Consider the following 20,505-nt stretch of genomic DNA (forward strand, 5'->3'; position numbering starts at 1 on the left):
CAATTTTGATGCCCGTAGTTAAACAGCACATTTCAACACCAGTGAGTGCCAATACCACTGTCAAGAACCGATGCAGCTTGTGACGTTTACTCACTTGCCCGTTGCATCCTACTTTGACAATGGAATTTGCCGGATTTTATCTACTCGTGATTGTATTCGCTGGAACCTGACTTGCGAGTTCGCCTGTCACCCGGACTCTGCCGTCGTGAAATAACTTCAATGCGCTGCCTGTGGTTTGGAGTCGCTTTCAGCAACGCTTATTCATTTCTCATCAGAAAAGCCAACATAGGCGCATGCCACTCTTGATGATATATGGGGTCTTATGGCACAGGGGCCAGATATGGCCAAACAGCGCCTTACGCACAGTGATTGTTTTTCAATTAATCGTGTATAAAATGGAGAATTGTACTTTGAATGGCGGATCTACGTTGTATGGCTGTAAATAGGCCTAAAATCAGTCGCGTTAAATTGCGTCAAATATAAAAGTATCGAAACAATGACAATGACCAGAGATGTGAACACTATGACCATAAAAGTTTTGTTAGGCAGGGATGATGTAATAAAACGTGTAGGTGAACGTAGCACTACTGCCTCATCAGGGCCCTTGAATGCAAGGGTCTGGAGACACGTGCTGTACTAGGTGCCCCTAAAGCAGCAGCAGCCTCTGGTAAGAGGCCATACTACGTAACTTTTGGATTGATAATGTGCAGTGTAAGAGTGTCACCAAAAATTAAACAGATTTGGGATCGAATAATGGCTTTGTGCCAAGAAATTGTGTTGGATGTAGAGGAATATGTTGTCGCTCACCTAAAGGAAAGTGCTTTTTCCTCTCAATTTCTGTTTCCGGAAACTCCACAAGGACTTGGTTGACGCTCAGTCTTTCACCGCATCTGCTACATGCAGGAGCCTCATCACCAGTCAGCAAAAAGTTGTGTGTATCGTACGTGTGCCCTATTCTTAATCAGCAGAACAGGACATCGGTTTCTCGTGATTTTATTATTGATGGGTAAGTGCTTAACTGTGGCTTAATTAGATGAAGTTTAGTCGAGGTTTGGGCGTCCCGTAAGCAATGCCAATAGTCTCTTAATTTTTTTCCAAATGAAAGGTTTGAAATCTGTGGTGGGGAGAGCTATAATACAGTTGAAATCTTTTGGTGCTGTGGATGTGGTGATTTCATCAGCGAGCACAATACCATCGATGCCTCTGCGCCCGGGCACTCAGCATCTCATGACACGTTGATTACATGCGCATAAACAGGTCACAAGAGTGTACGAAGATAAATTAGCACAAGATTTTTCTGCTTTTGTTGCATTACCATAGCCTTGGCAACGCTTAGAGAGTACGTAAATAATACTGCCTTTTCCAGTTTTAATTCTTTGATGTTTTCGACAGCCGATAATAGCGCATAGGCTTCAGCCGTAAAGATACCAGTTTGCGTATGCAGAACGCCATATTCCGAAAAGAACGGACTAACTGCCCAATAAGAAACGCCGGATTGTGCCTTTGATGAATCTGCGTAGGACTACGGGCAGCAGTACTTCGACCGGAGTTAAAGAAAGTGCATTCGAATACGCATTTCAGGAGCACGCTTACTGACTTCAACAAACGACATGTCACATTCCACGAGCTGCCACTGCTACAGCGGTGACAGCTTCGCCGGAAGCATTAGATGGTGTTCTAGAAGTGGGACAGACATTTCTTCACTAAGATTCCTTATACGGAGCGAGAAGGGCTGCCTGACTGTGGGTCGATTATTAAAAAAGTATGGTACAGGATACAAAGTTTACAGTTGTGTAACAAGGATAATCTGGATTCGAGTTTACTTTCAGATAATATGTGAAGCTGGAATACGACCTCTGTAGACGGAGCGCCCACTGGTTTGATTCTACATATATGCTTTCTACAGGGATTGTACTGAACGCACATGTCACGAGGCGGATACCTTAAAGGTTCACGGGTCTAGGATTTTTAGCACGCTTGGCGTAGCAGAATGATAGATTTAGCGGCATAGTCAAGGCGAGAGTGGACAAGGATCCTGTAAAAGCTCAGGTGACAGTTTCGATCACTACCCCATGTTCTGCGCGAAAGAATTTTTAAAAGGTTCATGTCTTCAGAAATTTTGCCTTCCGATATTTAAGATGAGTAAAGAAGGTAAGCTTGGAGTCTAGAATTATTTCCAGGAATTTGTGTTTACTGCTCACATGTAGTGAGATTTGGTACTGGTTTCACTCCTCTTTTTCTTTTTAGAAGTGTATGCGCGTACTTTTCTGTCCGTTTATTTAAAATCTATTTGCATCGCCCATTTAGACAATTTGTTTAATGTAAGCTGAACCTGTCGTTTGCAGATATCAATGTTACATTATATGAAGCCTATCTGCACATCATCGACATTCACATAAAACACGGTGGGTGGAATGAGTGTATACAGGGAGTTCATTTTTACAAGGAGTGTGCAGCTAAGCACACTCGCTTGCAGCACGCCTATCTCCTGGGTGACAGGAAGAGGGCACTCTTCCTGTCTGCTTCCTTGTTGTTGTCCTCGCCAGTGTGTCTGTTTATCTATGTGTTGTGCAGCAGCCCGGCGTATGTGTAAGGTTTGAACTCGTATTAATATCCGGGCAACAATAAATGCAATATATATATATATATTACCTTCACAATAAACCAAGCGCTCGTCGTAACCTCCAAGAGTGTCACATTTCTGTTTTTAATCTTTTTTTTTTCTTGTAAGATATTTTCTTGTCGATTGCCAGATATCGCCGAAGACCCATTCCAAGAAAAATATTAATGTGCATTCTTAAGGTACTGCAAAAGAACTTTTCATCTAGAATTTTTCCAAGAAAAATGAAATTTCCCTATTTACCGGCGATTTTCAAAATTCATTCTTGAGCTCTTTACATTTTACTTCACAGCTCTTTGTTACAATGCCCCCTTACTCAATGCCCGACAGGGCCTGTAAGGTGTTTCTTAATCAAAATAAAAAATTTTAAATCAGGAATTTCACATTGTCGTTCCTTCATGACCTACCAAACGCTTGAACAGAAGACGCTGCTCTGTACTCGTTCCATATGCTTCTGCAAAATATGTGCACTGGCGGTCACGCAATGGCCAGTCTTACTGTATCATCTACAGCGTCTCCCTCAGTTTGCTGTCTTGTAAACTCAAGGGCGTCGAAGTCAAATATTATTATTACAGTCTGGGTTGAAGGATGCTATATCTCATTATACATCGCTTCGGCTTCATAATTCTAACGTCTAGGCTAATTAAATCAGTGCTAACGTGGCGGAGAACTCGTTCTTCTAGTGAAGGATGCGTTTATAGGGGGTTCTAGACTTTAAATACGTTATAGAATAAAGGTTAGAGCACAACATCGGTACATTTCACAACAATCGGTTTTCGAAATGTCGAAATCCGCACAAACGATGCGGCAGAGGCCTGAGTAGTTTTTTGCCCTTGGTTAATATTACAAATGCAGAAGCAGCTACTGAAACTACGACGGTAGTGTTGGTCAAGGGTGCGATTTCTTGTCACCTCAATTCTTCTTTAATGCGAAAGTAGTGTACGGCTCATGAAGTGGAAAATCCGGTGGCGTGGCCTGAGGTGTACAAAAAGACACGTGGTCATAGAGTAGTGGCGCTCGCACCACGTCTCACAGGTTCGTCGTCGTCTTCTTCCATAGCTGGCTCCGATGCCGCTCATCATGCCTGCGTTCTCACACTACCGCTCCATCTGTGAAGCCGCTGACAGCACTGGGCCACTACTAGGCCCAGGTTCAGAATATGCGACGAAAAATGAGCGCCAATCGTTTATAGTCCTCTACCTGCCGGCTTCTTGGAATCCATTATCCGTGTTCAAGAGAAGGTCGCTCTATTTGTAAGATAAAAAGAAACGGTCAGCCAAGTGTGCATGCTAAAGAAGGCACGTTCGAGGTACATGGTGGTTCAAATAATTCGATGACTAAACGTTGATTAAACCTCTCTATTTTTCTCTTTCTGCCTCTTTTTCACTTTCAATAGTCACTCATATTGTACCTAACTATTATCCAACTTTCTCGCGCCGGTGGCGCTCGTGCTGAGCCAGTCATGCCGGAATGTATCTTACTCGCGCCTTACTTCGCTCTACCCTTAAAAAAAAAGTCGCAGTTTCGCCTGAAAAACGAAGCATCGATTGCGATAACAAATTAGTGGACAGCTACATGAAATAAGAATGGTGTTTTTATGGGCCGTACAAGTTGTCAACATAGGCACACTAACTAAATTAGCAAGCATGGTATCACGCGCGCACAAGCAAACATGAAGACCTCTGACTGGATGATGTTGGAAACTCGCTGTAAAAAGGTTAGCGTGACGGAACGCGACAACAGCAGCGCGCGAAATGACATTCGTGCTTCTTTAAAGTTCAGATTTACTGGTTCCAAAAAAGTAGTAACAACATCACAAATATACAGACGAGGGTCCCAAAGTGAAAGAACTGTAGTGGGACCCTCGGTTAATGATAAGAACATTGATGGTGATATCTACAGACAGCAAATGAGCGTTATTATCAGATAACATCGACAGATCAAACACATTATTATACATTTCATTTAAAACCAAAAACACGAAAAAGCAGGTTATAAAACAAAGTCGGGAAGAACCATCGATGAAACACAAGGAGCGGCATCTGAGGCACAAGTCAAAGATACACCGCCAGATCATAGTACAGGTATCGCAGGAAAGGATGCTTACGGTAGGTTTTAAAAATTTCAAGAGAAGTACAGGATTTTATTGTTGATGGTAATTCATTCCATGAAAAATTGCAGCGAACACAGATGTTTTTGCCTTAATTGGTATGAAACACGGGTAGCGAGAAATTGTTGTTAGCCGCAAATCTCGTTATATTTTTATTCTGCAGAATGTCAACTGCTATGAGCGGAAACGTAAGTTTTTTATGAAGCAACTTGTGGAATAAGATGAGTGTCTTAAACTGCCACAAATTATTAACAGGCAATGTATTGTACGCGCGAAGTACCACAGAGGCATTCGATTGCATGGAGCTAGAAGTGATAATGCGTATTGACTGACTTTGGATATGTTGAATTGATGATAAGTGACAAGCGTACGTGTTACCCCATGAAACAATGTCGTAGTTAATTTGACTATGAATGAAAGCATAATACAACACTAGCAGAGCCTCACGAGAAGAAAAATGGCGAGCTTTGATTAATGCACGCATACCAAACGCACTCTTCTGCTGGAGATGTTGGAAGTCACAGCGAAATGCAAGGTTAGGGTCAAGATGTATGCGAAGAAACGTAACGTCGCTGCAAATGGGAACTGAATGAATTCCAAACTTTAGTTGAGGAATAGAAGGCCCTCTGAGCACTTTTAAACAACATAAATTTAGTTTTCAGAGGATCAAAAACTAAGTAATTCTTATTAAACCATTTCATAATGTTACTCAATGCAATATTGAACTTTCGAGTGAGAGCATCAATAGATTTATCAGATGAAGATATGGTTGTGTAATTTGCATATAAAAGGCAATGAACGTAGTTGGAGGAGTTAAGAGAATCCGGAAGACCAATAATATATAAAAGAAAAAGCAAAGGACCTAGAACTGATCCGTATGGTACACCCTGGTTAATACATTTTGTTAGAGACAAAGTAATTGCTATATGTACTGTCTATGGCCGGTCAAGCAAGTAATATTTTAAGTGTTAGCGCAGGAGTGGTTATACCATAAGAGTCAAGTTTATTAAACAGGACTGGATGGGTAAACGTGTCATAAGCTTTACTGAAGTCTAAAATACCAGGTCCGACTAAGTTTCCCAAATCAATAACACGTTGTTTCTTTATGTAGTCAGAGACAGCACAGCTAGATTAGTGGAACTTCCAGGGTGGAAACGAAATTGGTTCTTTTTAGCAACATAAACTTTGTTAAGCAGTTATTAAGACGTTTGACAAGTAATTTCTCGGTGAGCTTACTAAGGCAGGAAAGAATTGCAATTGGTCGGTAATTATCAAAGGGTGTATGCTAACACGATTAAAGGACGGGACAAAGGAAGACACACAGGGACACACTCAGCGCTAGTGTGCGTCTCTGTGTCTTCTTTTGTCCCGTCTTTTAATCGCGCTACCGTACACACCTTGAAGATGCATTACCAACAAGCCCACATTACAACCATCGTCGGTAATTGTTCGAACAACAGACGCCAATATGTATGGCGATATTTGCGACGGTTTTAAGCAACGTTAGGAAATGTTATCATGCTGGTAATCACGAAAGCCCTGCAGAGTCAGAAATTTATTTATTCATACGCATACATTAGCGAACCATTCGGCATATAACGTGCACACCGCGCCATAATAAATATGGTAATTGTTAAGCAACAGGCTTGAGATAAAGGGTGCTGACACTCAATTTTCTTCAAGACAGCTCTTTGCATCTATCCACCAGGGCAAGCAATAGCACCGCAACATCCAGGATAAGGTTCTCTGGGATTAGCGAATAAGCGATGGCATCGCGGGTCGGTCAAAGCGAGGCACCTGAGAAGAATGGAAATCACTGTTTGAATGCATCTGTTCAGTGTTGTCACTCGCAGGGCGTGATACAGCTGCAGTGCTGCGCACACAGTCAAGTCAAAAATATCTCGCTGAAATGACTGCCTTTTCATGGCACACCTTGCCTCCAATCCTCCGACAAGGTAACGCTGCGCAAAATCAAATATCTCAGCACTTTAATCCAACGTTATCGCACTTAAGATTCACGTTTTGTTTCATTGGATGTCTCTGTTTATCGGCCCAGATGATATGAGACCCTACTTCGAGCTATTGCCAAGATAGAAAACTTGTGCTCCAGCGTCATCAAGGAGCAACACACGTGCAATGCAGAAGCTGCATTTTCGAAGATGTATGTTACAAGGTGCACAAAGCAACATAGTATGAGCACTCTCGACAAGGTCGTTGACACAGCTGACCTCCCTCTCGTGTCACGAACATCAATGACAGACTGGTTGAACGCGAATACTTCCAGCGATCCAGGCTAAATTACCTACATCGAGAAAATTCCTTGGGAAAAGCAGAAGGGCATGCCTTTTGGCCCTGCCTTTAAAAAATTCATATTGAAATATTACGCGCGAAAACCAGGAGATGATTATGAGCGGAGCCTTCCGGAACATATTTAATGACCTGGGGGTTTTTTAGCGTGCACCTTCCTCACAAAAATTTATTTCGAGTTCCTTAGCCCACCCACTGAGTTCCCATAGTGAAAGAAGCAACTCTATAGGAAGTCGCCGTCTATAAGATAACCTTCATTAAATTTCTCTAGGAAGGCTAATGCGACGGTTCTATAGAAATTAATCCATACCCGCCATGGTTGCTCAGTGGCTATGGTGTTAGGCTGCTGAGCACAAGGTCGCGGGATCGAATCCCGGCCACGGCGGCCGCATTTCGATGGGGGCGAAATGCGACAACACCCACGTGCTTAGATTTAGGTGCACGTTCAAGAACCCCAGGTGGTCGAAATTTCCGGAGTCCGCCACTACGACGTGCCTCATAATCAGAAAGTGGTTTTGGCACGTAGAACCCCATAATTTAATTTAATTTTAAATTAATCCATTCACATGCAATAAGTGTTCAATAGAATGTGTATTGCTGTCTTTTGTACTGAACACTAGAGACTCAATTTTATATAGATTCCAAATAATTTTCTATTGAGACTTGTCAATAAAAACTGTACCATTCGAAAGCAATAAATATTCAATATAACGTGTACAAACATTCCTTGCACTAAATTCTATAAATTAGGTTTGATGCATCTTCTAGAAAGCTTTCCTTTGTGGCTTGTCTATATATGTTGATACGTACTCAAGCAAAAACTGTTCAATATTATTGAACACTTTATGGATATGAGTAAATTTATGCAACTTCTACACAAGTTTTTTTTTTCTTTGACCTGTCTGTGTGAGCCCATTTATTCGCAAGTGGTGCTCTTTTATAACAATCGTATTGATGACCTATGTATGCAATTCTGAACACTGATTTTTGTGAAATACCTAAAGATTTCCTTCGAAACCCTGCATTTTCAATCGGTCTCAATGCCTACTCGAGAGGCCTACTCGTATCTGCCAACCTGCCAACTTCAAATTCAGTAAATTATCTGAACAAGCCACTGGTGAGAGAGGTGGGAGGGGAGTAATTGCACAGTTTTTTTTTTCTTGTACTTGCTCTCAACACACGTCTTTTGGATGGATACATACGCACTTCATTAGCAATATATTACGTTTAGACGCAGCACACAAGCAGCAGCAAGCTTAGAACAGCAGAGACTGAAAAGGAACGCATTGTTCTTGAACAGAGTAATCTTACGTGCATATTTGTTTTTTTCCGTTTTAGTTTGCTTCACGAATTTTCTCGAACTAAGTACCACTCTGACGTCCTTTCACTATCAAAAAAGCTTCTTAAAGAAAATTCGGAAAAAAACTAGCGAATCTTTTTCACGAACATAATTTGTTTTTTCTTATATTTGGCGCAACCTTCGTAAAACCGTAAAGCGAGCCGAAATCGTAAATTTTTCCGATAACCTTTTAATTTAACAAAATGTTTACCTCACCTACAAAAAAAAAAGTACTGGCGACGTTGTTTGACATTGCGATGTCTACATTTGGTTCGATGTTCCTGGCGTTTGCTGACCAATCTGCACGTTTAAATATTTTTAAATTTGTATTTCGAACGGTCATCTGGCTTCACGTAGTTGGCTGATGAAATCACCTTGTGGGCCAGGAAGACGGAATATTCACCTTTGGTTAATCGCTTTTTTAACCTTGCTTTTACCCTTGCAAGAACAGGAGGCCGTGGCCGCACCGTTCCCCCACGAATTCCACACTTTGCTGCCAACCGCTTCTAAGCCCGCCTTCAGAGAAATCACTGCTCGGTCGGCGGGGAGGTTCGACACTCGCCGCTTCTGTATGCGCGCATGCATCAACACACACACACAATGCACCCACTCTCCTACCTGTTACAAGAGTTGTATGTGAAAGCATGGCATAGGCGCATACCCCTACAAATAATGCCGCGGAAGGACGACCACGGGCTGTCATTCTTCCTTCATGTGCACCATCGCCGTAATGACGAAGCTTTAGCTCGGGCCCAACTGCGATGCGGCCTATTCAAATACATCTAAAACGCAAAAACGTCTTTCTGAGACAGCCCTCGGACCGATTTTAATGAAATGTGTTGCATTTGAGAGAGAAAGTAAAAAAGCGGAATTTTGGTTTAGGGCATGAAAATTGTTAAAAGAATTTTCAAAAATTCGAAACTTCGAGAAAAACAGAAGTACAAAGTTTATAAATTAAACGCTCTGCGTCAAGAACAGATATCGCAGTTCTGTAAACGGAATCTACTAGATTATTGAAGGCGGAGAAACATTATATGTCATTTTATACATTACGTGAATTTGTTACGTTGTGTACGAGGGTCCCGCGATAGCTGTATTTCCATATTATTAAACTTTTTAACATTCATGCATAACATATACATCTTGTCCCTATTACATGTACTTTTACATGTTTTTCACATAATTGTGATGTCACTTTTATTTACTGAATTACTCCGTTGTAAGCTTGATAGTTTCGTTTTCTGAAAATATTCTATCTTTACGACTTTGTAATAAAATGTTGACCATCTAAAACAAACATTCGAAACCAACCGTCACTAGAGTCTAATCTTTTCTTGTAACGGCAACAAACCCCGCGAAATTTGGTGCAGTGGTTGCTGAGAAAAGCGAATGCCCTTTTTACATGTATTTAGACAGGAGCACCCGAGCTAAAGCTTCGAGGAAGCTTTAGCTTGGGTGCTCCTATCTCACTAAGTAGATGTAACAGTAGAAATCGTTAACAGGAAGCGTTAAGAGTATATATATATATATATATATATATATATATATATATATATATATATATATATATATATATATATATATATTTCAAGGAAAAGTTCTGTAGGTCCGGTGCATAGGTAGTTGAATAAACGAAGGAGCACACTTACGAAAATACCATTTTTAATGTTGTAACGTTTCGGCCGTGGCACGGCCTTCGTCAGAATACACATATTCTGTTCTGAAAGTGACATATATATATATATATATAGAGAGAGAGAGAGAGAGACGATGGCTTAGTAGTACTGCTCTTGCATAAAGCTTGCGTGACAAAAGAGTTTGCGATACGAAAAAATAAAGGAGTCTACTGACGATTTTGTTTACTGCATCATTGTGTTACTTGGCGAGATATCGAGCAATTTCTCTAATTTATATTTACCTATTCCTTCAAATTATGACAATTTGAGGTCACTTTAGAAGCCCGCTTCATCTGTCTAGAGGCAGCTTCTATTTCTCACCTAATTGTTAAAGGAAACGCAGGAAAATGTGACACCAGAGCGTGATAACGCTGCAAGAAAGCGAATAGGCGTACATCATTAAATCACTAACACTACGTGTAAGTTCCTCGCCGTTTTTGCTGCATTGCCCGATATATTCCCTGGTTGTTTCTTTCTAGCTGTTCCTTTATTATTGATGTGACTTTTTAAACTGCCTTCGTAACGTGCGCCAAGAGCATGTCCCCTCAAGGGGAAGGTGTAGGCATAGCATAGATGAAGAAAACAGAAGAAACACAAAGTATAAGGAGAGATAAGGACATCAACATGCTTACAAGGGGCGCTCGAAGAGCATTTACTGAGGTACAGTTCTACAGACGCCCAGAACACATCAGCTGTTGCACAATATCTAAGTCCCTCTCTCTCTCTTTCTCTCTCTCTCTCTCTCTCTCTCTCTCTCTCTCAGTTGTGCTTTTTGTTGTATCGCTCTTTTTTTTCTCTTTCTCTTCTTTTTCCCCCTATGCGCTTTTTGTCGCTGCCTGTGTTTTTTTTTTGTTTCTTTATTTCCTGCCACTATAATACTAATTGAATAGCCCAATGTTAAGAACAGATTTAAAAGTGACAGTACCATATGCCGCGCTTCCAGGAAAGAACGTTCAACTTACTCTTCTTTCTCCAGCGTTCCATTTACACAATAGTATCCCACGCATGGATTTCTACAGGTCTTATTCCGTGGGCGCCTGGCGCAGTTCGGTGGTCTGCATCTCCCGATCCCTGTTAAAGCTGTACAAGAAACAGGGGTCATTCACACCGTAATTCGGTCTTCTATTCTTATGCCCATGTTTTTCTGCTTATGCATTAGCGTATAAGTATAATTTGCTGTAGATACGACTCTACACAGAACAGGTGCGACTGTGACCGCTGCTACGTTTGTACCCCCTTTATACAATGTAATTCTTATCGCGTAATGTCACAGCATTATGACATGCTTAATTTATGTGCTCTATACCTTTTTCAATTCACTTATCAAAAATTTGAGGAAAGCGCGCTTCCCCTTTTCTCTTAGCGTTAAACCATAAGATGTAAAGTCCACCAAGGAGGTGTTAGCACGTCATCGCACATTTTAATTTTCGGCTGCGGTCCTTGCCATGTAACGACTGTCGCTATCCCTCTTTTTTTTTCTTTTAGATTGTTCGTAAGCGTCCATGTCCTTATCCAATTGCTATAAGTAAAGGTTCAGCAAACCAAATGTTTCGTAGCGGATTCAAAGGAGAAGGTTACGTCGCAGTAAAAGCAGCAATGCAATTTACTATTTAACTCGCAGCACATCGCAGAAAATAAAGCGTTCCACAAATTAAAATACGTGCTACACCCACTTATGACATGAGATTTAGCGTTTCAAGCCTAATTTATACGAAATCGTTTTATTGTGTCTGCGTGCCGGCTGCTGCCTTTTTAGTTCGGCCAACTCTTTAAAGAACCGCTTCGGGCAGGTGGCGCAAATCGACCTGTACAAGTGGTTTACCTGAAGCAGCGGACATTATTTTCGCTACGAATTGTAGTCCGCAAATAGTCTTCGGCTCCTCGGAGGACGCTTTAGAGAAACCTCATTAGAACGCCAATGAACTTTGTAACCCATTTCAAGGAGTGCTTGTCAATTAATTATGCTAAGCAGACATTACTTCACAAATACTGGGATTCAGTTCTGCGATTACAACACGCGAGCTAAGGTGAATAGTTGGGAATTAGTGAATCTGCTTATTTAGCGAGTTTTCCTCATTTATTTTTGTCATTCAGGTAATTTTTTTTCGAATTCCAGCAATCCACCTTCGCCATTCTTAACCTCAGATCAGGGGACATGAACCGCTCAATTTAAGCGACGGAACACTACTTTCCCTCACAGGTTATTTCTCACAATTTCTTGGAATTATAAAAAAGAAGATTGTAGTTTACGCAGAAAAGGGCTCTGGGATCAAAAGCCTTCTGTGGTAGGAATCTTGACGTCCCCGCAAGGGACCAGGCAATAAATAAGGGTACACTGTACAGCAGAAAGCACCTCCCATCATAACGAAGGTCATTCTGCATGATGTACATCGAAGAAACCTAAAGATTATACAAGGAGTCGGAAAGTCACTCTGACAGCATGCATGCACAAGAACAAACTACAAATAATTATGAAGTCCTGTATTACAGTTGCAGGTCAATAATCGAACACAACATATTAAAATACATAAAACAGTTTGCTGCAATGTGCCAAACAATGTGACAAATTGGATAGCATTGAGGCAACAGAGATGGATACTAGGATATAGAACGTGCATGAAGAGTATATCCATTACTGGTCACGAAACTTCACACAATGCTAGGAACTTTTTTAATCCCCACAGGAATGACCGCTTCACAGCGATAGCATCGACAACGAACAGTAGTTAAGATCTCATGAAAAGATGTTTGTTAGACGCAAAGTAAGGACGCTCCCATCAGAAATTTGCAAGGCTTCTTCATGCAGGGATGATTCTATCACTCCTTTCAAAATGCACCCCGTGCACTACAACTTATTCGCTATAACGTTATTCAGCCTTGTGTTTGTGATAAACGTTAACGTGCACAAAAATTTCCTGCAATCAGCGTCATGTCATTAGAACAGGCTACCATCGTCACTGGCCAATTTGAGTGAACTGCAAGACCAATGCCTCTCTCAAAGACGTCTAGTTACTCTTGCCTGTAGTGTGAACCAACCGCAAATTATGCAAAATAAAATTGCGCTCGAAAATTCCTTAACTCTCACCATTCCATTTAATCTTTACCCTTTCTAGGCTGCGTTTCTATTCGCACCCGTTCTAAGGCAAAGTTACTATTTTCCTTTGTTTTCCTTTTTTTTTCAGTAGGGAACTGACTGATAGTGTGTTGGTCGGGCTGAGATGAGAGTGGAGGACTCTGACAGGATTTGTGGTGGAGAGAAGGTCATGAGAGTGATGAGGCGAAGGCTGTGTGTAGGAGGCGGCATCGATTGACTGGTCTCTCGTCGATTACGGTCTTTAACTGACTGCGTCAATGAAACACCGTATATCCGGCCGCGACGGGTGAGCACCCGCATATACTCGGTGCCATGCGCACAGAAGCCACATGTCTCAGTGGCGTGTGCTTCACCGGCGCATTGGGTCGGCATGTTGTGGGATATTACAGAGATGGCTCCAAATGGCCGACTCGTCGATCAGTAAAGAGTGACGAAGCAGCTGAAGCTACTTTAGCCAAAACACGAGAAACTCGACAAGAGGTGGTACGAGAAGCTTCACTTACTTCGACAATCATATCCGATTGTTTCTGCATAGTTCTTCACCCTAATGGGGAACAAGATGTTGTCGCTGACAGGTAGTCTCTTGACGCAGTAAAGGAATATGTGGATAGCCAACCTCCTCCCCCGTCGATTCTCTGTCGCTTTCCAGTTTTCCAAAAGTATACTTCAAGCAGTTTGGTTTCTGGAACGCTAATGCATTTTTTTGGCAGGTTTTGGGAATAGATGTCTCGTACGCTGCGCTGGTCCTGTGATTTCGGTAAAGCAGACATGACCACTACTTATCGGCCACAATTTAGAAATTTAAACTTGTGCCCTAAGGGAATCATGAAGCGATTGTGTGTGAATATAATAGGGAAATGCTGAATATAGTGAAAATGTGTGAATTTTTTTTTTCATTGTGCGTCATGGACATTACAATTTGTTGCGCGAATACTGTCCACGACTTCAGGCGATACACCTGAACAGACAAAACTGCTCTTAATATGCCCCAATCGACTTTTTAAAAGGTTGTTTAAAGTGCAGAAAAAAGAAACAACCAATAATTGAGAAAATGAGGCCGCAATAAAAATTCACGTTTTTACTTACCTGTAGTGTAAAGCAGAAAACTAAGCACCATTACAGTGAAAATACCAGACCAATACATATTTCTGTGCAACATGGTGACTCCTGCTCCTACCTAGAAGTGAAAGTATTACTTGTTACATTGAACACACAAAGTGGCGTACAGCTAAGGGCATCAGTCAATTTAGAATTTTTTTCTTCTTTTCTAGAATTCCGAAGCTGCGGCTCCTCGCACGCTGCCTTACCACAAGCATCAGCATTAAATCTGATCCTTTTTGTTAAGTAAGCGACTAAGAGAACAAAGACAGGGTTACAAAACTCAGGCTTGGAATTCCATTGGCAACAGAACTAAGAGGAGCATTGAATAGAACGCAAAACAAAATCTGTACAGAAAGTCAAAATATGAATCATCAATCGCAAAAAGGCACAATAAGTAATATAAGAGGTTCGAGTTCGGGATTAACCGTAAGCAGCTGTTTAAACGTAACGGGGTTATGATCGTTAGCAACTATGTCTGGTAAATTTTTCCACTCTGCGATGGCGCTAGGCAAAAAAACGATTGATTAAAGTAAGACACTGAACAACGCAGGTGCTGGATGCTGCAATATTTAAAAACGGTAGCGAGATGTACGGGTTGGTGGGATAGGAAGTTGTCCATGTAGTTGTAAGAAGTTATATTGTAGTCGATGAAAAAGTCATAGTTTAACAATTTTCTGGCTGGGCAACAATGGTTCGATTCCTATAGGGATGATTTAATCGCACTAACACTTTCTTCGCGGCTGTACCTAGAAGTGGTGAATCTGGGGGCATGAGTAAGTATTGATCATTTAGCGTTAATTAAGCAAGCTTGGTGGCTGCTCCAGATAGCTGAAGCGTATTCGAGTTCACTTCGAATAGAAGTTTTGTAGCCTAGTTTTCGTGTGGATAAAAGGCCTAGGGCGAGGGCACGTTTGTCGTAACCAAGTGATTTAGAAACGTTGGCCGCCAATTTCATGATGTGGTCGGACCAAGTAAACTTGCTCTTGATAGGGATACCGTGATAACGCTATGATTAAACTGTAGATATTGGTTTTCGAGTTTATATAGTACAGGTAATCGTCGCTAGAGTGCCTACGGGATATCTCCCTAGGTTTACATTTGGAGATGCTAGGCTCAAATTAGAGAATTGGAACACCAGCTTTCTATCACACGTAAGTCGTTTTGAAGCACTGCCCAGTCGCGATTTGGTCTGCAAATATCATAGCTTGTAAAGCAATTACATTTGCTAACAACGAGAAAGGTTGGTTGATTATCCAAGAAGCGGGAATATTTAAAACAACTCCAAACGAATACTTAGAGAGAATGCAAATCAAAATGCAAAGTATATTTTCAAATTAACCATGCACGATGTTTAGTGGCATGTCCGACGCGTTTTCCTCGGCGCTTTCTCCTTCGTCGCTACTAATACTACGTCGTGCTCGCGCAACATTAAGGCCAAACCGCTGCTGACGCCTACAGTATGTTCACTGCTGAAGCAAGGACCTCACAAACCAGGGCACGATTGAGGCACTATCAACTTCTAATGGCGTGGCCCGAGCAACCTGCACAACCTTTCCGTAACCTATCTCCATGGCAGTACTCACCTAACAGAAAGCACCAGCGAATGCACGTTCCTTCCAGTGTGTCCCTGCAGCACTGAGCCGTATAATATAGCCGAGCATTTTATATAGTTCCAACCATCGACCTGAGCATAGCTTATTCACAGTTAAACAATCAACAATATCCGTTAGCTGTGTCCTTGTACGACCAGTTCAGTACCTGCTCAACTATTTTTTGTTGGTCATATATTCGTGCTAGTTTGTTTTCACGTTGGTATTGTTAAGACGGTGAACGTACCGGAGTCCCAGCTATCATGCACCTGTTTTTTTTTTCTTTTTTAATAAAACACGCATAATTTTCCTCCAATAAGTACAAGAGCATGTTTTTAAAGTCTCTTTGAGTAACCGCCGGTAACTTTTACTTCTTGGCATCGCAATATATAACTAAAGCTGATTGTCGATTTAAACTAGCATTTTTATTATAATTGTCAAAGTGCCACTTAGGCGGTTGTAAGGAATCGTAAGAAACGTAAGAAAGAGGTGTCTCCATGAAGGTACATATCGCGTGTTTACTTGTTTTGGCAATTAAAGAAGGCGCGCGAAATATGAAAAATATCATGTGACGGCGCACCTATGCGCCCGAAATAGCAGCCCTATCAAACCGTCTTAGTAAAATTATCGCTGACTTTTCTTTGTCTATTTATTTATTTATTTATTTATATATATATTTATTTATTTATTTATTTTATTTTATTTTATTTTATTTTATTTTTCTACTAATATCAGCTTAACCACGGATGGTCTACCAGTGGGATCGGCCGGAAAATCGACACGACATTTCTTTAATTGTTCCACATAAAAAGTAACACCCGGTAGAATTTTTTGTAAAGATCGTGCGAATTTCGCAGTAAATATTTTGGACCTATAGCATCAATATTTATGCTCCACCAGGTCAGTCGTCATAAGTGCAAGGACTAATAGATTACAGATGCTGACCTAGTATGTGTTATATAATGAAAACCGAATTATTTGTTACAGTTAGATGTGCTGGTTATTACTGAACAGGGAAACCTTCACGTGCTAGAAAGGATGCTTGTAAACAGCAGTAATACGAGCAACAGACAGACTTTTCGACATACCTGGTAGCGACCCTCTTAAATTACTATTGCTTTTCACTACACTCTGTAGTAAAGCGACTTAGGACACTGTTTATAGTTATCAGAGAGTTGCGTTTACATTAAGCGCTATGTTTAAGACTTTTGTTTTTCCTTTAGTGACAAGTCGGAAAAATTCAAAGTAACCTGCGTCTCGATATGTAGGCTCGTTGAAAAACTGATTTATCACAGTCTACACAGGACGCAGGCTCCCAGTGTACGATTTCTACTTACAGTTTTTGCAAAATGTATTTTTATCAACCGGCACGCCACTGGAAGCAAACCTCTTCCCAGAAAAGTGGAACGATAACGTTTAATGGTAACCTTAACGCTCAAGGGACAATGCGCAAAAAGAAATGACGCATTGTCCTTCCTTCTCCATCCCCCACCGCTGACTCAAAAGTGTCGCGAAGTGAAGCTCTTTTTCTATGTTCGTGGGCAGGTATTGTGCGCTGGCAGTTATGCAATCCCACTCCCGGATTCGTTAGCTTTTTTCTTAGGTTGACGTCTTGTATAGCTCTTGTACAGAGTGTCGAGATCCAAAAAAAAAAAGTATGAATGTGGTTTCGGCTAACCGAGCCCATACTTTCTTCTACGTCACTTCAGCGTCCCCATGGGAAAATGGTCTAACCGAACAATAATTACCTTTCACTCTAAAACTATCATTATATAGCATAGGATAGGATAGGAATAAACTTTATTTGTCCAACGGTTGTTGATGTCGGTGCCCGGGGCTAGGCTGCCAGCGGTACATCGCCCGAGGAAGATCTTTCGAGATCCTCGGCAACGGCCCTGGCCCGCTGGACGGCCCACTCCTGGTCTTCGGGTGCCTCGCTGAGGAGGGCGGCTTGCCATCTCTCAGCGAGGCGCCCCGCTTCAGAGGGTTCTGCTGTTGTATTCCTGCTTCCTCTTTGTCCTTGTTCCACGTGGCGTCGGCATTCCCAAAGCACATGGGCCATATCGGCCCGTTCGTGCTCGCACCACGGGCAGCTGGGCGACGGGTGCAGCGCGGGCCACAGGCGGTGCAGGTGGTAGGGGTTTGTGAAAGTGCCCGTCTGCAACCGTATCAGGTCGACCGCCTGGGACCTGTCTAGACGCCCGTAGGGTTGTGGATATTTTCTTCGTTGTTTTCTATAGTGACCAAGCACCTCTCTGTACGTTGCCGGAAACTCCTTGACATCGAAGTCGGCGTCCGCGTGATCCCCAGCTCCGTCCGCCGTGATTTGTGTTGTATTGGCAACGACAGCGGCCGCGTCAGACGGGGTGCCCGCCGCCGTCGCAGTCACTCCTCCGCTGGGGTCCCGCACAACAACGGCAGTGGCTGCCCTCTGGGTGACCGCGTCGCGGCGGGTAAGCTGCCTCGCGACGAGGTGGGCGCGCTCGTTGTGGTTGGGTGGAGTGACGTTGCGTCTTCGGCCGTTAGCAATGTTGGTGTCATTATTGTCGTGGCTGTTGCTGTTACTGCCAAATTCATATTATTATGAATAGTATTATTATTAATAATATTAATAATAATATTAATAATAATGATAATAATAATATTATTAGTAGTAATATTAATATTATATATTATATTATTATATATTATTATTATTATTATTATTATTATTACTGCCATATTCATACTATTATCGCGTTCGTAGCATCCGAATTTGCTATATGTGTGTTGTTAACGTCGAATTGTATCCTTCTGCGAGAGAGTACTTTCTGTTTGGTTCCGTACAAGCCATACTACCTTCTGGAGAGGTGCAACACGTTATTTAATGGTGACTCTTGCTAATGGCTCATTGCTGCGGGTGAATAAAGCAAGAGCGCAGAACAAATAAGTGTACTTACTGCTTCGTTTCTAGAGTACTTCGCCCTGGTGCTAGCACCGTAAGCGGGGTTGAAAGAAAGTCGCCCGGCTCTGGTACGTCACATTCTCCTATTGTGCTCCCGTTCAGCCTGCCCACTCTAACAATGGCGGTAAAGAAAGCGCGGTCGGTGCGTTGACGTCGACGCGCGCGAAGCTCGCGGTACCCCGCCTATGAATGCGTACTGCCCACCGTCAAAAGCACGAACAATGGATGGAGGCGACAAGCAAGCGTCTTAGCCTTGCCGAGGTGTTTCGTGTCCTGGAATACGATAGCACCGACAACTGCTGGAGCCCGGGTTCATCGTCTAGCTCTGTAGTTCGTAGAGTAGCACAAGTGCGAGAGCCCGCGTATACGTAGCCTGCGGCTACGCACACGCGTTTCACAGCCGTTCGTAGGCGATGCTGGGTAGCTAATTTAACGGAACAATCTCGGTCACGTGGCCTGTTGGTCACGGGGTAACGTGGTCTCGCGAGGACCTTTGTGCATTATACTGCGTGTTACCTTGAATCTTTTTTTCAAACTTAACTCGAGAGCGATTACATAACATACTCATCGTGAATACCAACTAACATGGTTTAATTATATTTAGCAAAGGGCAAGCTTTGGGCTATAGTTGGTGGGTCATCCTTAACAGCGCAATGCTTTCCGTGGACGAAAGAAGAGACTAGAAATAAGACACGTAAAACTAAGATATCGCCTTGCACGTGACAGCAAGCAGGGAGCACTTCTCAAGTGACAGCTCTAGTGCCCGCTCTTAAAGGTAATTTAACGTCAGTGTAGCCGCTCTCTGAAGCCTGGCACGTACGTGTACACGCCTCATCCCTGATGAACAGATGCAGATGTCTGCGCATACTTACAGATGCACGGCCCGTGGAAGTACATCAACAAGGCCGATGAGCGCAAACTTAAATAGCGTGGGGGCTCAGGACTCAACCTTGAGGCACAACCGCGACAGGTACAGTGGTGCGTTGCTGTATCATGTTCTGGCTGTACAAATAAGGTTCTGCTCTTCAAATAACTGTATATTCATTGGTAGACATGGCCTCCCAATCTAATGTTCCCCATGGCATCCAGATAAGCTTCGCGCGATACATTGTCGTATGCGCCTTCCGCGTCCAAAAACATCGCCGCAGATAATCTCTCTAGGCTTTTTTGTTGCTGTACAGACAAGACAGGGTCAATCGCATTATCTACGGAGGACCGTCCACCGCACACGGCTCGTGGTGCAACGGAATGGTTCCTCTATCGCGGAAGTCGAGCCGCCTCGTTCCTCTACTCAAATCAGGTAAATCTCCACTGGACCTGGCCTCCTATCGCCCCATCGCTCTAGCCAGCTGTTTTTGGAAAGGTGATAGAGGGGATGGTACTGACTCACCTAGAGTAGTACCTAGAGCTATGACCGGCTTTCGGCGTTTTTTTTTTTTTTCAGAAGCTCTTGGCCTTGCAAGGAGAGAACTGATGTAGTGAGCGTGTCATGTACAATGCTGCGCATCAAGGGGAGCATTGATTTACTACGGCTGCATGACAAGCCCTCAAGGTATCAAAAAAAAAAAGAAAACTGGTGCGACTTGATGCAAAAGTTTCTTTTACCATGAAGCTGTCCTCCAACAGGCACGCAGCGAAGAAATGTGCATGAGTGGAGCACATAAATGTAGTGACAGCCACTAGTACGTGCCATAGTGCTCGATGAAACAAACCAAAATGTAGTGC

At 42.5% G+C, this 20,505-nt stretch overlaps 1 long non-coding RNA gene across 3 annotated transcripts; it reads right to left on the reverse strand.

Moving 5' to 3' along the window:
* Positions 1–6,270: 6,270 nt before the first annotated feature.
* LOC126539191 (uncharacterized) lies at positions 6,271–18,903 on the reverse strand. Of its 3 annotated transcripts, none has more exons than XR_007601258.3 (4): positions 15,831–16,985; positions 14,233–14,323; positions 11,015–11,132; positions 6,271–6,527 (listed from the first exon to the last, which is right to left on the reverse strand). It is a non-coding gene; the product is annotated as an uncharacterized lncRNA (long non-coding RNA). The 3 variants fall into 3 exon arrangements; XR_011891235.1 differs by lacking the exon at positions 6,271–6,527 and adding an exon at positions 18,776–18,903 and having other exon boundaries at positions 10,428–11,132; positions 15,831–15,931; XR_011891236.1 differs by lacking the exon at positions 6,271–6,527 and adding an exon at positions 18,776–18,902 and having other exon boundaries at positions 10,429–11,132; positions 15,831–15,882.
* Between the last annotated feature and the right edge of the window lie 1,602 nt (positions 18,904–20,505).

Source organism: Dermacentor andersoni, chromosome 11 (assembly GCF_023375885.2).
Source record: "Dermacentor andersoni chromosome 11, qqDerAnde1_hic_scaffold, whole genome shotgun sequence".
NCBI classification, from domain to species: Eukaryota; Metazoa; Arthropoda; class Arachnida; order Ixodida; family Ixodidae; genus Dermacentor; species Dermacentor andersoni.